The sequence below is a fragment of the Ranitomeya imitator genome, chromosome 6, assembly GCF_032444005.1.
Source record: "Ranitomeya imitator isolate aRanImi1 chromosome 6, aRanImi1.pri, whole genome shotgun sequence".
NCBI classification, from domain to species: domain Eukaryota; kingdom Metazoa; phylum Chordata; class Amphibia; order Anura; family Dendrobatidae; genus Ranitomeya; species Ranitomeya imitator.
The window spans coordinates 307469269-307482495 of NC_091287.1; positions in this window are offsets into that span (position 1 = coordinate 307469269).

Consider the following 13227-nt stretch of genomic DNA (forward strand, 5'->3'; position numbering starts at 1 on the left):
CAGTACAGGCAGCTGTGAGGTCCCAGTACAGGCTGCTGTGAGGTCCCAGTACAGGCTGCTGTGAGGTCCCAGTACATACAGGCTGCTGTGCGGTCCCAGTACAGGATGCTGTGAGGTCCCAGTACAGGCAGCTGTGAGGTCCCAGTACATACAGGCTGCTGTGAGGTCCCAGTACATACAGGCTGCTGTGAGGTCCCAGTACATACAGGCTGCTGTGAGGTCCCAGTACATACAGGCTGCTGTGAGGTCCCAGTACATACAGGCTGCTGTGAGGTCCCAGTACATACAGGCTGCTGTGAGGTCCCAGTACATACAGGCTGCTGTGAGGTCCCTGTACATACAGGCTGCTGTGAGGTCCCAGTACATACAGGCTGCTGTGAGGTCCCAGTACATACAGGCTGCTGTGAGGTCCCAGTACATACAGGCTGCTGTGAGGTCCCAGTACATACAGGCTGCTGTGAGGTCCCAGTACAGGCTGCTGTGCGGTCCCAGTACATACAGGCTGCTGTGAGGTCCCAGTACAGGCTGCTGTGAGGTCCCAGTACATACAGGCTGCTGTGAGGTCCCAGTACAGGCTGCTGTGAGGTCCCAGTACAGGCTGCTGTGAGGTCCCAGTACATACAGGCTGCTGTGAGGTCCCAGTACATACAGGCTGCTGTGAGGTCCCAGTACATACAGGCTGCTGTGAGGTCCCAGTACAGGCAGCTGTGAGGTCCCAGTACATACAGGCTGCTGTGAGGTCCCAGTACATACAGGCTGCTGTGAGGTCCCAGTACATACAGGCTGCTGTGAGGTCCCAGTACATACAGGCTGCTGTGAGGTCCCAGTACATACAGGCTGCTGTGAGGTCCCAGTACATACAGGCTGCTGTGAGGTCCCAGTACATACAGGCTGCTGTGAGGTCCCAGTACAGGCTGCTGTGAGGTCCCAGCACATACAGGCTGCTGTGAGGTCCCAGCACATACAGGCTGCTGTGCGGTCCCAGTACATACAGGCTGCTGTGAGGTCCCAGTACATACAGGCTGCTGTGAGGTCCCAGTACATACAGGCTGCTGTGAGGTCCCAGTACATATAGGCTGCTGTGAGGTCCCAGTACATACAGGCTGCTGTGAGGTCCCAGTACATACAGGCTGCTGTGAGGTCCCAGTACAGGCTGCTGTGAGGACCCAGTACAGGCTGCTGTGAGGTCCCAGTACAGGCTGCTGTGAGGACCCAGTACAGGCTGCTGTGAGGACCCAGTACAGGCTGCTGTGAGGTCCCAGTACAGGCTGCTGTGAGGTCCCAGTACAGGCTGCTGTGAGGTCCCAGTACAGGCTGCTGTGAGGTCCCAGTACATACAGGCTGCTGTGAGGTCCCAGTACATACAGGCTGCTGTGAGGTCCCAGTACATACAGGCTGCTGTGAGGTCCCAGTACATACAGGCTGCTGTGAGGTCCCAGTACATACAGGCAGCTGTGAGGTCCCAGTACAGGCTGCTGTGAGGACCCAGTACAGGCTGCTGTGAGGTCCCAGTACATACAGGCTGCTGTGAGGTCCCAGTACATACAGGCTGCTGTGAGGTCCCAGTACATACAGGCTGCTGTGAGGTCCCAGTACATACAGGCTGCTGTGAGGTCCCAGTACATACAGGCTGCTGTGAGGTCCCAGTACAGGCTGCTGTGAGGTCCCAGCACATACAGGCTGCTGTGAGGTCCCAGTACATACAGGCTGCTGTGAGGTCCCAGTACATACAGGCTGCTGTGAGGTCCCAGTACATACAGGCTGCTGTGAGGTCCCAGTACATACAGGCTGCTGTGAGGTCCCAGTACATACAGGCTGCTGTGAGGTCCCAGTACAGGCTGCTGTGAGGACCCAGTACAGGCTGCTGTGAGGTCCCAGTACAGGCTGCTGTGAGGACCCAGTACAGGCTGCTGTGAGGACCCAGTACAGGCTGCTGTGAGGTCCCAGTACAGGCTGCTGTGAGGACCCAGTACAGGCTGCTGTGAGGACCCAGTACAGGCTGCTGTGAGGTCCCAGTACAGGCTGCTGTGAGGTCCCAGTACAGGCTGCTGTGAGGTCCCAGTACATACAGGCTGCTGTGAGGTCCCAGTACATACAGGCTGCTGTGAGGTCCCAGTACATACAGGCTGCTGTGAGGTCCCAGTACATACAGGCTGCTGTGAGGTCCCAGTACATACAGGCTGCTGTGAGGTCCCAGTACAGGCTGCTGTGAGGTCCCAGTACATACAGGCTGCTGTGAGGTCCCAGTACAGGCTGCTGTGAGGTCCCAGTACATACAGGCTGCTGTGAGGTCCCAGTACATACAGGCTGCTGTGAGGTCCCAGTACAGGCTGCTGTGAGGTCCCAGTACATACAGGCTGCTGTGAGGTCCCAGCACATACAGGCTGCTGTGAGGTCCCAGTACATACAGGCTGCTGTGAGGTCCCAGTACAGGCTGCTGTGAGGTCCCAGTACAGGCTGCTGTGAGGTCCCAGTACAGGCTGCTGTGAGGTCCCAGTACAGACTGCTGTGAGGTCCCAGTACAGGCTGCTGTGAGGTCCCAGTACAGGCTGCTGTGAGGTCCCAGTACAGGCAGCTGTGAGGTCCCAGTACAGGCAGCTGTGAGGTCCCAGTACAGGCTGCTGTGAGGTCCCAGTACAGGCTGCTGTGAGGTCCCAGTACATACAGGCTGCTGTGCGGTCCCAGTACAGGATGCTGTGAGGTCCCAGTACAGGCAGCTGTGAGGTCCCAGTACATACAGGCTGCTGTGAGGTCCCAGTACATACAGGCTGCTGTGAGGTCCCAGTACATACAGGCTGCTGTGAGGTCCCAGTACATACAGGCTGCTGTGAGGTCCCAGTACATACAGGCTGCTGTGAGGTCCCAGTACATACAGGCTGCTGTGAGGTCCCAGTACATACAGGCTGCTGTGAGGTCCCTGTACATACAGGCTGCTGTGAGGTCCCAGTACATACAGGCTGCTGTGAGGTCCCAGTACATACAGGCTGCTGTGAGGTCCCAGTACATACAGGCTGCTGTGAGGTCCCAGTACATACAGGCTGCTGTGAGGTCCCAGTACAGGCTGCTGTGCGGTCCCAGTACATACAGGCTGCTGTGAGGTCCCAGTACAGGCTGCTGTGAGGTCCCAGTACATACAGGCTGCTGTGAGGTCCCAGTACAGGCTGCTGTGAGGTCCCAGTACAGGCTGCTGTGAGGTCCCAGTACATACAGGCTGCTGTGAGGTCCCAGTACATACAGGCTGCTGTGAGGTCCCAGTACATACAGGCTGCTGTGAGGTCCCAGTACAGGCAGCTGTGAGGTCCCAGTACATACAGGCTGCTGTGAGGTCCCAGTACATACAGGCTGCTGTGAGGTCCCAGTACATACAGGCTGCTGTGAGGTCCCAGTACATACAGGCTGCTGTGAGGTCCCAGTACATACAGGCTGCTGTGAGGTCCCAGTACATACAGGCTGCTGTGAGGTCCCAGTACATACAGGCTGCTGTGAGGTCCCAGTACAGGCTGCTGTGAGGTCCCAGCACATACAGGCTGCTGTGAGGTCCCAGCACATACAGGCTGCTGTGCGGTCCCAGTACATACAGGCTGCTGTGAGGTCCCAGTACATACAGGCTGCTGTGAGGTCCCAGTACATACAGGCTGCTGTGAGGTCCCAGTACATACAGGCTGCTGTGAGGTCCCAGTACATACAGGCTGCTGTGAGGTCCCAGTACATACAGGCTGCTGTGAGGTCCCAGTACAGGCTGCTGTGAGGACCCAGTACAGGCTGCTGTGAGGTCCCAGTACAGGCTGCTGTGAGGACCCAGTACAGGCTGCTGTGAGGACCCAGTACAGGCTGCTGTGAGGTCCCAGTACAGGCTGCTGTGAGGTCCCAGTACAGGCTGCTGTGAGGTCCCAGTACAGGCTGCTGTGAGGTCCCAGTACATACAGGCTGCTGTGAGGTCCCAGTACATACAGGCTGCTGTGAGGTCCCAGTACATACAGGCTGCTGTGAGGTCCCAGTACATACAGGCTGCTGTGAGGTCCCAGTACATACAGGCAGCTGTGAGGTCCCAGTACAGGCTGCTGTGAGGACCCAGTACAGGCTGCTGTGAGGTCCCAGTACATACAGGCTGCTGTGAGGTCCCAGTACATACAGGCTGCTGTGAGGTCCCAGTACATACAGGCTGCTGTGAGGTCCCAGTACATACAGGCTGCTGTGAGGTCCCAGTACATACAGGCTGCTGTGAGGTCCCAGTACAGGCTGCTGTGAGGTCCCAGCACATACAGGCTGCTGTGAGGTCCCAGTACATACAGGCTGCTGTGAGGTCCCAGTACATACAGGCTGCTGTGAGGTCCCAGTACATACAGGCTGCTGTGAGGTCCCAGTACATACAGGCTGCTGTGAGGTCCCAGTACATACAGGCTGCTGTGAGGTCCCAGTACAGGCTGCTGTGAGGACCCAGTACAGGCTGCTGTGAGGTCCCAGTACAGGCTGCTGTGAGGACCCAGTACATACAGGCTGCTGTGAGGTCCCAGTACATACAGGCTGCTGTGAGGACCCAGTACAGGCTGCTGTGAGGACCCAGTACAGGCTGCTGTGAGGTCCCAGTACAGGCTGCTGTGAGGACCCAGTACAGGCTGCTGTGAGGACCCAGTACAGGCTGCTGTGAGGTCCCAGTACAGGCTGCTGTGAGGTCCCAGTACAGGCTGCTGTGAGGTCCCAGTACATACAGGCTGCTGTGAGGTCCCAGTACATACAGGCTGCTGTGAGGTCCCAGTACATACAGGCTGCTGTGAGGTCCCAGTACATACAGGCTGCTGTGAGGTCCCAGTACATACAGGCTGCTGTGAGGTCCCAGTACAGGCTGCTGTGAGGTCCCAGTACATACAGGCTGCTGTGAGGTCCCAGTACAGGCTGCTGTGAGGTCCCAGTACATACAGGCTGCTGTGAGGTCCCAGTACATACAGGCTGCTGTGAGGTCCCAGTACAGGCTGCTGTGAGGTCCCAGTACATACAGGCTGCTGTGAGGTCCCAGCACATACAGGCTGCTGTGAGGTCCCAGTACATACAGGCTGCTGTGAGGTCCCAGTACAGGCTGCTGTGAGGTCCCAGTACAGGCTGCTGTGAGGTCCCAGTACAGGCTGCTGTGAGGTCCCAGTACAGACTGCTGTGAGGTCCCAGTACAGGCTGCTGTGAGGTCCCAGTACAGGCTGCTGTGAGGTCCCAGTACAGGCAGCTGTGAGGTCCCAGTACAGGCAGCTGTGAGGTCCCAGTACAGGCTGCTGTGAGGTCCCAGTACAGGCTGCTGTGAGGTCCCAGTACATACAGGCTGCTGTGCGGTCCCAGTACAGGATGCTGTGAGGTCCCAGTACAGGCAGCTGTGAGGTCCCAGTACATACAGGCTGCTGTGAGGTCCCAGTACATACAGGCTGCTGTGAGGTCCCAGTACATACAGGCTGCTGTGAGGTCCCAGTACATACAGGCTGCTGTGAGGTCCCAGTACATACAGGCTGCTGTGAGGTCCCAGTACATACAGGCTGCTGTGAGGTCCCAGTACATACAGGCTGCTGTGAGGTCCCTGTACATACAGGCTGCTGTGAGGTCCCAGTACATACAGGCTGCTGTGAGGTCCCAGTACATACAGGCTGCTGTGAGGTCCCAGTACATACAGGCTGCTGTGAGGTCCCAGTACATACAGGCTGCTGTGAGGTCCCAGTACAGGCTGCTGTGCGGTCCCAGTACATACAGGCTGCTGTGAGGTCCCAGTACAGGCTGCTGTGAGGTCCCAGTACATACAGGCTGCTGTGAGGTCCCAGTACAGGCTGCTGTGAGGTCCCAGTACAGGCTGCTGTGAGGTCCCAGTACATACAGGCTGCTGTGAGGTCCCAGTACATACAGGCTGCTGTGAGGTCCCAGTACATACAGGCTGCTGTGAGGTCCCAGTACAGGCAGCTGTGAGGTCCCAGTACATACAGGCTGCTGTGAGGTCCCAGTACATACAGGCTGCTGTGAGGTCCCAGTACATACAGGCTGCTGTGAGGTCCCAGTACATACAGGCTGCTGTGAGGTCCCAGTACATACAGGCTGCTGTGAGGTCCCAGTACATACAGGCTGCTGTGAGGTCCCAGTACATACAGGCTGCTGTGAGGTCCCAGTACAGGCTGCTGTGAGGTCCCAGCACATACAGGCTGCTGTGAGGTCCCAGCACATACAGGCTGCTGTGCGGTCCCAGTACATACAGGCTGCTGTGAGGTCCCAGTACATACAGGCTGCTGTGAGGTCCCAGTACATACAGGCTGCTGTGAGGTCCCAGTACATACAGGCTGCTGTGAGGTCCCAGTACATACAGGCTGCTGTGAGGTCCCAGTACATACAGGCTGCTGTGAGGTCCCAGTACAGGCTGCTGTGAGGACCCAGTACAGGCTGCTGTGAGGTCCCAGTACAGGCTGCTGTGAGGACCCAGTACAGGCTGCTGTGAGGACCCAGTACAGGCTGCTGTGAGGTCCCAGTACAGGCTGCTGTGAGGTCCCAGTACAGGCTGCTGTGAGGTCCCAGTACAGGCTGCTGTGAGGTCCCAGTACATACAGGCTGCTGTGAGGTCCCAGTACATACAGGCTGCTGTGAGGTCCCAGTACATACAGGCTGCTGTGAGGTCCCAGTACATACAGGCTGCTGTGAGGTCCCAGTACATACAGGCAGCTGTGAGGTCCCAGTACAGGCTGCTGTGAGGACCCAGTACAGGCTGCTGTGAGGTCCCAGTACATACAGGCTGCTGTGAGGTCCCAGTACATACAGGCTGCTGTGAGGTCCCAGTACATACAGGCTGCTGTGAGGTCCCAGTACATACAGGCTGCTGTGAGGTCCCAGTACATACAGGCTGCTGTGAGGTCCCAGTACAGGCTGCTGTGAGGTCCCAGCACATACAGGCTGCTGTGAGGTCCCAGTACATACAGGCTGCTGTGAGGTCCCAGTACATACAGGCTGCTGTGAGGTCCCAGTACATACAGGCTGCTGTGAGGTCCCAGTACATACAGGCTGCTGTGAGGTCCCAGTACATACAGGCTGCTGTGAGGTCCCAGTACAGGCTGCTGTGAGGACCCAGTACAGGCTGCTGTGAGGTCCCAGTACAGGCTGCTGTGAGGACCCAGTACAGGCTGCTGTGAGGACCCAGTACAGGCTGCTGTGAGGTCCCAGTACAGGCTGCTGTGAGGACCCAGTACAGGCTGCTGTGAGGACCCAGTACAGGCTGCTGTGAGGTCCCAGTACAGGCTGCTGTGAGGTCCCAGTACAGGCTGCTGTGAGGTCCCAGTACATACAGGCTGCTGTGAGGTCCCAGTACATACAGGCTGCTGTGAGGTCCCAGTACATACAGGCTGCTGTGAGGTCCCAGTACATACAGGCTGCTGTGAGGTCCCAGTACATACAGGCTGCTGTGAGGTCCCAGTACAGGCTGCTGTGAGGTCCCAGTACATACAGGCTGCTGTGAGGTCCCAGTACAGGCTGCTGTGAGGTCCCAGTACATACAGGCTGCTGTGAGGTCCCAGTACAGGCTGCTGTGAGGTCCCAGTACATACAGGCTGCTGTGAGGTCCCAGTACATACAGGCTGCTGTGAGGTCCCAGCACATACAGGCTGCTGTGAGGTCCCAGTACATACAGGCTGCTGTGAGGTCCCAGTACAGGCTGCTGTGAGGTCCCAGTACATACAGGCTGCTGTGAGGTCCCAGTACAGGCTGCTGTGAGGTCCCAGTACATACAGGCTGCTGTGAGGTCCCAGTACATACAGGCAGCTGTGAGGTCCCAGTACAGGCTGCTGTGAGGTCCCAGTACAGGCTGCTGTGAGGTCCCAGTACATAGCAGGCTGCTGTGAGGTCCCAGCACAGGCTGTTGTGAGGTCCCAACACAGGCTGCTGTGAGGTCCCAACACAGGCTGCTGTGAGGTCCCAGCACAGGCTGCTGTGAGGTCCCAGCACAGGCTGCTGTGAGGTACCAGCACAGGCTGCTGTGAGGTCCCAGCACAGGCAGCTGTGAGGTCCCAGTACAGGCTGCTGTGGGGTCCCAGTACATACAGGCTGCTGTGAGGTCCCAGTACAGGCTGCTGTGAGGTCTGTTGTGAATTCTGTGGCAGAGCTCCCTCCTGTGGTCACAAGTGGTACTTCGGCTGATTCTCTCTGTGAGCTTCCGTTGGTGGAGGAGAGTGGTACTGCGGCTTCTGAGTTTCCTTCCTCAGGTGATGTGGTGAAGTCGTTAGAGCAGCACCTATTTAACTCCACCTAGTGCTTTGATCCTGGCCTCCAGTCAATGTTCTAGTATTGGACCTGATTCCTCCTGGATCGTGCCTGTGGCCTGCTGCTCATCATAGCTAAGTTCTGCTTTGCTATTTTGTTTGCTGTTTTTTCTGTCCAGCTTGTCAATTTGTTTTTTCTTGCTTGCTGGAAGCTCTGGGACGCAGAGGGTGTACCTCCGTGCCGTTAGTTCGGTACGGAGGGTCTTTTTGCCCCCTTTGCGTGGTTTTGTAGGGTTTTGTGTTGACCGCAAAGTTACCTTTCCTATCCTCGCTCTGTTCAGAAAGTCGGGCCTCACTTTGCTAAATCTATTTCATCTCTACGTTTGTCTTTTCATCTTAACTCACAGTCATTATATGTGGGGGCTGCCTTTTCCTTTGGGGTATTTCTCTGAGGCAAGGTAGGCTTATTTTCTATCTTCAGGCTAGCTAGTTTCTCAGGCTGTGCCGAGTTGCATAGGGAGCGTTAGGCGCAATCCACGGCTGCCTCTAGTGTGGTTGGAGAGGATTAGGGATTGCGGTCAGCAAAGTTCCCACGTCTCAGAGCTCGTTCTATGTTTTTGGGTTATTGTCAGGTCACTGCATGTGCTCTGACCTCTATGTCCATTGTGGTACTGAATTACCTTATCATAACAGAGGTCCCAGTACAGGCTGCTGTGAGGTCCCAGTACATACAGGCTGTTGTGAGGTCCCAGTACAGGCTGTTGTGAGGTCCCAGTACATAGCAGGCTGTTGTGAGGTCCCAGCAAAGGCTGCTGTGAGGTCCCAGCACAGGCTGCTGTGAGGTCCCAGCACAGGCTGCTGTGAGGTCCCAGCACAGGCTGCTGTGAGGTCCCAGCACAGGCTGCTGTGAGGTCCCAGCACAGGCTGCTGTGAGGTCCCAGTACAGGCTGCTGTGAGGTCCCAGTACATACAGGCTGCTGTGAGGTCCCAGCACAGGCTGCTGTGAGGTCCCAGCACAGGCTGCTGTGAGGTCCCAGTACATACAGGCTGCTGTGAGGTCCCAGTACAGGCTGCTGTGAGGTCCCAGTACAGGCTGCTGTGAGGTCCCAGTACAGGCTGCTGTGCGGTCCCAGTACAGGCTGCTGTGAGGTCCCAGTACAGGCAGCTGTGAGGTCCCAGTACAGGCTGCTGTGAGGTCCCAGTACAGGCTGCTGTGAGGTCCCAGTACAGGCTGCTGTGCGGTCCCAGTACAGGCTGCTGTGAGGTCCCAGTACAGGCAGCTGTGAGGTCCCAGTACAGGCAGCTGTGAGGTCCCAGTACAGGCTGCTGTGAGGTCCCAGTACAGGCTGCTGTGAGGTCCCAGTACATACAGGCTGCTGTGAGGTCCCAGTACAGGCTGCTGTGAGGTCCCAGTACATACAGGCTGCTGTGAGGTCCCAGTACATACAGGCTGCTGTGAGGTCCCAGTACATACAGGCTGCTGTGAGGTCCCAGTACAGGATGCTGTGAGGTCCCAGTACATACAGGCTGCTGTGAGGTCCCAGTACATACAGGCTGCTGTGAGGTCCCAGTACAGGCTGCTGTGAGGTCCCAGCACATACAGGCTGCTGTGAGGTCCCAGTACATACAGGCTGCTGTGAGGTCCCAGTACATACAGGCTGCTGTGAGGTCCCAGTACATACAGGCTGCTGTGAGGTCCCAGTACATACAGGCTGCTGTGAGGTCCCAGTACATACAGGCTGCTGTGAGGTCCCAGTACAGGCTGCTGTGAGGACCCAGTACAGGCTGCTGTGAGGTCCCAGTACAGGCTGCTGTGAGGACCCAGTACAGGCTGCTGTGAGGACCCAGTACAGGCTGCTGTGAGGTCCCAGTACAGGCTGCTGTGAGGACCCAGTACAGGCTGCTGTGAGGACCCAGTACAGGCTGCTGTGAGGTCCCAGTACAGGCTGCTGTGAGGTCCCAGTACAGGCTGCTGTGAGGTCCCAGTACATACAGGCTGCTGTGAGGTCCCAGTACATACAGGCTGCTGTGAGGTCCCAGTACATACAGGCTGCTGTGAGGTCCCAGTACATACAGGCTGCTGTGAGGTCCCAGTACATACAGGCTGCTGTGAGGTCCCAGTACAGGCTGCTGTGAGGTCCCAGTACATACAGGCTGCTGTGAGGTCCCAGTACAGGCTGCTGTGAGGTCCCAGTACATACAGGCTGCTGTGAGGTCCCAGTACAGGCTGCTGTGAGGTCCCAGTACATACAGGCTGCTGTGAGGTCCCAGTACATACAGGCTGCTGTGAGGTCCCAGCACATACAGGCTGCTGTGAGGTCCCAGTACATACAGGCTGCTGTGAGGTCCCAGTACAGGCTGCTGTGAGGTCCCAGTACATACAGGCTGCTGTGAGGTCCCAGTACAGGCTGCTGTGAGGTCCCAGTACATACAGGCTGCTGTGAGGTCCCAGTACATACAGGCAGCTGTGAGGTCCCAGTACAGGCTGCTGTGAGGTCCCAGTACAGGCTGCTGTGAGGTCCCAGTACATAGCAGGCTGCTGTGAGGTCCCAGCACAGGCTGTTGTGAGGTCCCAACACAGGCTGCTGTGAGGTCCCAACACAGGCTGCTGTGAGGTCCCAGCACAGGCTGCTGTGAGGTCCCAGCACAGGCTGCTGTGAGGTACCAGCACAGGCTGCTGTGAGGTACCAGCACAGGCTGCTGTGAGGTCCCAGCACAGGCAGCTGTGAGGTCCCAGTACAGGCTGCTGTGGGGTCCCAGTACATACAGGCTGCTGTGAGGTCCCAGTACAGGCTGCTGTGAGGTCTGTTGTGAATTCTGTGGCAGAGCTCCCTCCTGTGGTCACAAGTGGTACTTCGGCTGATTCTCTCTGTGAGCTTCCGTTGGTGGAGGAGAGTGGTACTGCGGCTTCTGAGTTTCCTTCCTCAGGTGATGTGGTGAAGTCGTTAGGTGCTGCTCTATTTAACTCCACCTAGTGCTTTGATCCTGGCCTCCAGTCAATGTTCTAGTATTGGACCTGATTCCTCCTGGATCGTGCCTGTGGCCTGCTGCTCATCATAGCTAAGTTCTGCTTTGCTATTTTGTTTGCTGTTTTTTCTGTCCAGCTTGTCAATTTGTTTTTTCTTGCTTGCTGGAAGCTCTGGGACGCAGAGGGTGTACCTCCGTGCCGTTAGTTCGGTACGGAGGGTCTTTTTGCCCCCTTTGCGTGGTTTTGTAGGGTTTTGTGTTGACCGCAAAGTTACCTTTCCTATCCTCGCTCTGTTCAGAAAGTCGGGCCTCACTTTGCTAAATCTATTTCATCTCTACGTTTGTCTTTTCATCTTAACTCACAGTCATTATATGTGGGGGCTGCCTTTTCCTTTGGGGTATTTCTCTGAGGCAAGGTAGGCTTATTTTCTATCTTCAGGCTAGCTAGTTTCTCAGGCTGTGCCGAGTTGCATAGGGAGCGTTAGGCGCAATCCACGGCTGCCTCTAGTGTGGTTGGAGAGGATTAGGGATTGCGGTCAGCAAAGTTCCCACGTCTCAGAGCTCGTTCTATGTTTTTGGGTTATTGTCAGGTCACTGCATGTGCTCTGACCTCTATGTCCATTGTGGTACTGAATTACCTTATCATAACAGAGGTCCCAGTACAGGCTGCTGTGAGGTCCCAGTACATACAGGCTGTTGTGAGGTCCCAGTACAGGCTGTTGTGAGGTCCCAGTACATAGCAGGCTGTTGTGAGGTCCCAGCAAAGGCTGCTGTGAGGTCCCAGCACAGGCTGCTGTGAGGTCCCAGCACAGGCTGCTGTGAGGTCCCAGCACAGGCTGCTGTGAGGTCCCAGCACAGGCTGCTGTGAGGTCCCAGCACAGGCTGCTGTGAGGTCCCAGCACAGGCTGCTGTGAGGTCCCAGCACAGGCTGCTGTGAGGTCCCAGTACAGGCTGCTGTGAGGTCCCAGTACATACAGGCTGCTGTGAGGTCCCAGCACAGGCTGCTGTGAGGTCCCAGCACAGGCTGCTGTGAGGTCCCAGTACATACAGGCTGCTGTGAGGTCCCAGTACAGGCTGCTGTGAGGTCCCAGTACAGGCTGCTGTGAGGTCCCAGTACAGGCTGCTGTGCGGTCCCAGTACAGGCTGCTGTGAGGTCCCAGTACAGGCAGCTGTGAGGTCCCAGTACAGGCTGCTGTGAGGTCCCAGTACAGGCTGCTGTGCGGTCCCAGTACAGGCTGCTGTGAGGTCCCAGTACAGGCAGCTGTGAGGTCCCAGTACAGGCAGCTGTGAGGTCCCAGTACAGGCTGCTGTGAGGTCCCAGTACAGGCTGCTGTGCGGTCCCAGTACAGGCAGCTGTGAGGTCCCAGTACAGGCAGCTGTGAGGTCCCAGTACAGGCAGCTGTGAGGTCCCAGTACATACAGGCTGCTGTGAGGTCCCAGTACAGGCTGCTGTGAGGTCCCAGTACAGGCTGCTGTGCGGTCCCAGTACAGGCTGCTGTGAGGTCCCAGTACAGGCAGCTGTGAGGTCCCAGTACAGGCAGCTGTGAGGTCCCAGTACAGGCTGCTGTGAGGTCCCAGTACAGGCTGCTGTGAGGTCCCAGTACAGGCTGCTGTGAGGTCCCAGTACATACAGGCTGCTGTGAGGTCCCAGTACAGGCTGCTGTGAGGTCCCAGTACATACAGGCTGCTGTGAGGTCCCAGTACAGGCTGTTGTGAGGTCCCAGTACAGGCTGCTGTGAGGTCCCAGTACAGGCTGCTGTGCGGTCCCAGTACAGGCAGCTGTGAGGTCCCAGTACAGGCAGCTGTGAGGTCCCAGTACAGGCAGCTGTGAGGTCCCAGTACATACAGGCTGCTGTGAGGTCCCAGTACAGGCTGCTGTGAGGTCCCAGTACAGGCTGCTGTGCGGTCCCAGTACAGGCTGCTGTGAGGTCCCAGTACAGGCAGCTGTGAGGTCCCAGTACAGGCAGCTGTGAGGTCCCAGTACAGGCTGCTGTGAGGTCCCAGTACAGGCTGCTGTGAGGTCCCAGTACAGGCTGCTGTGAGGTCCCAGTACAGG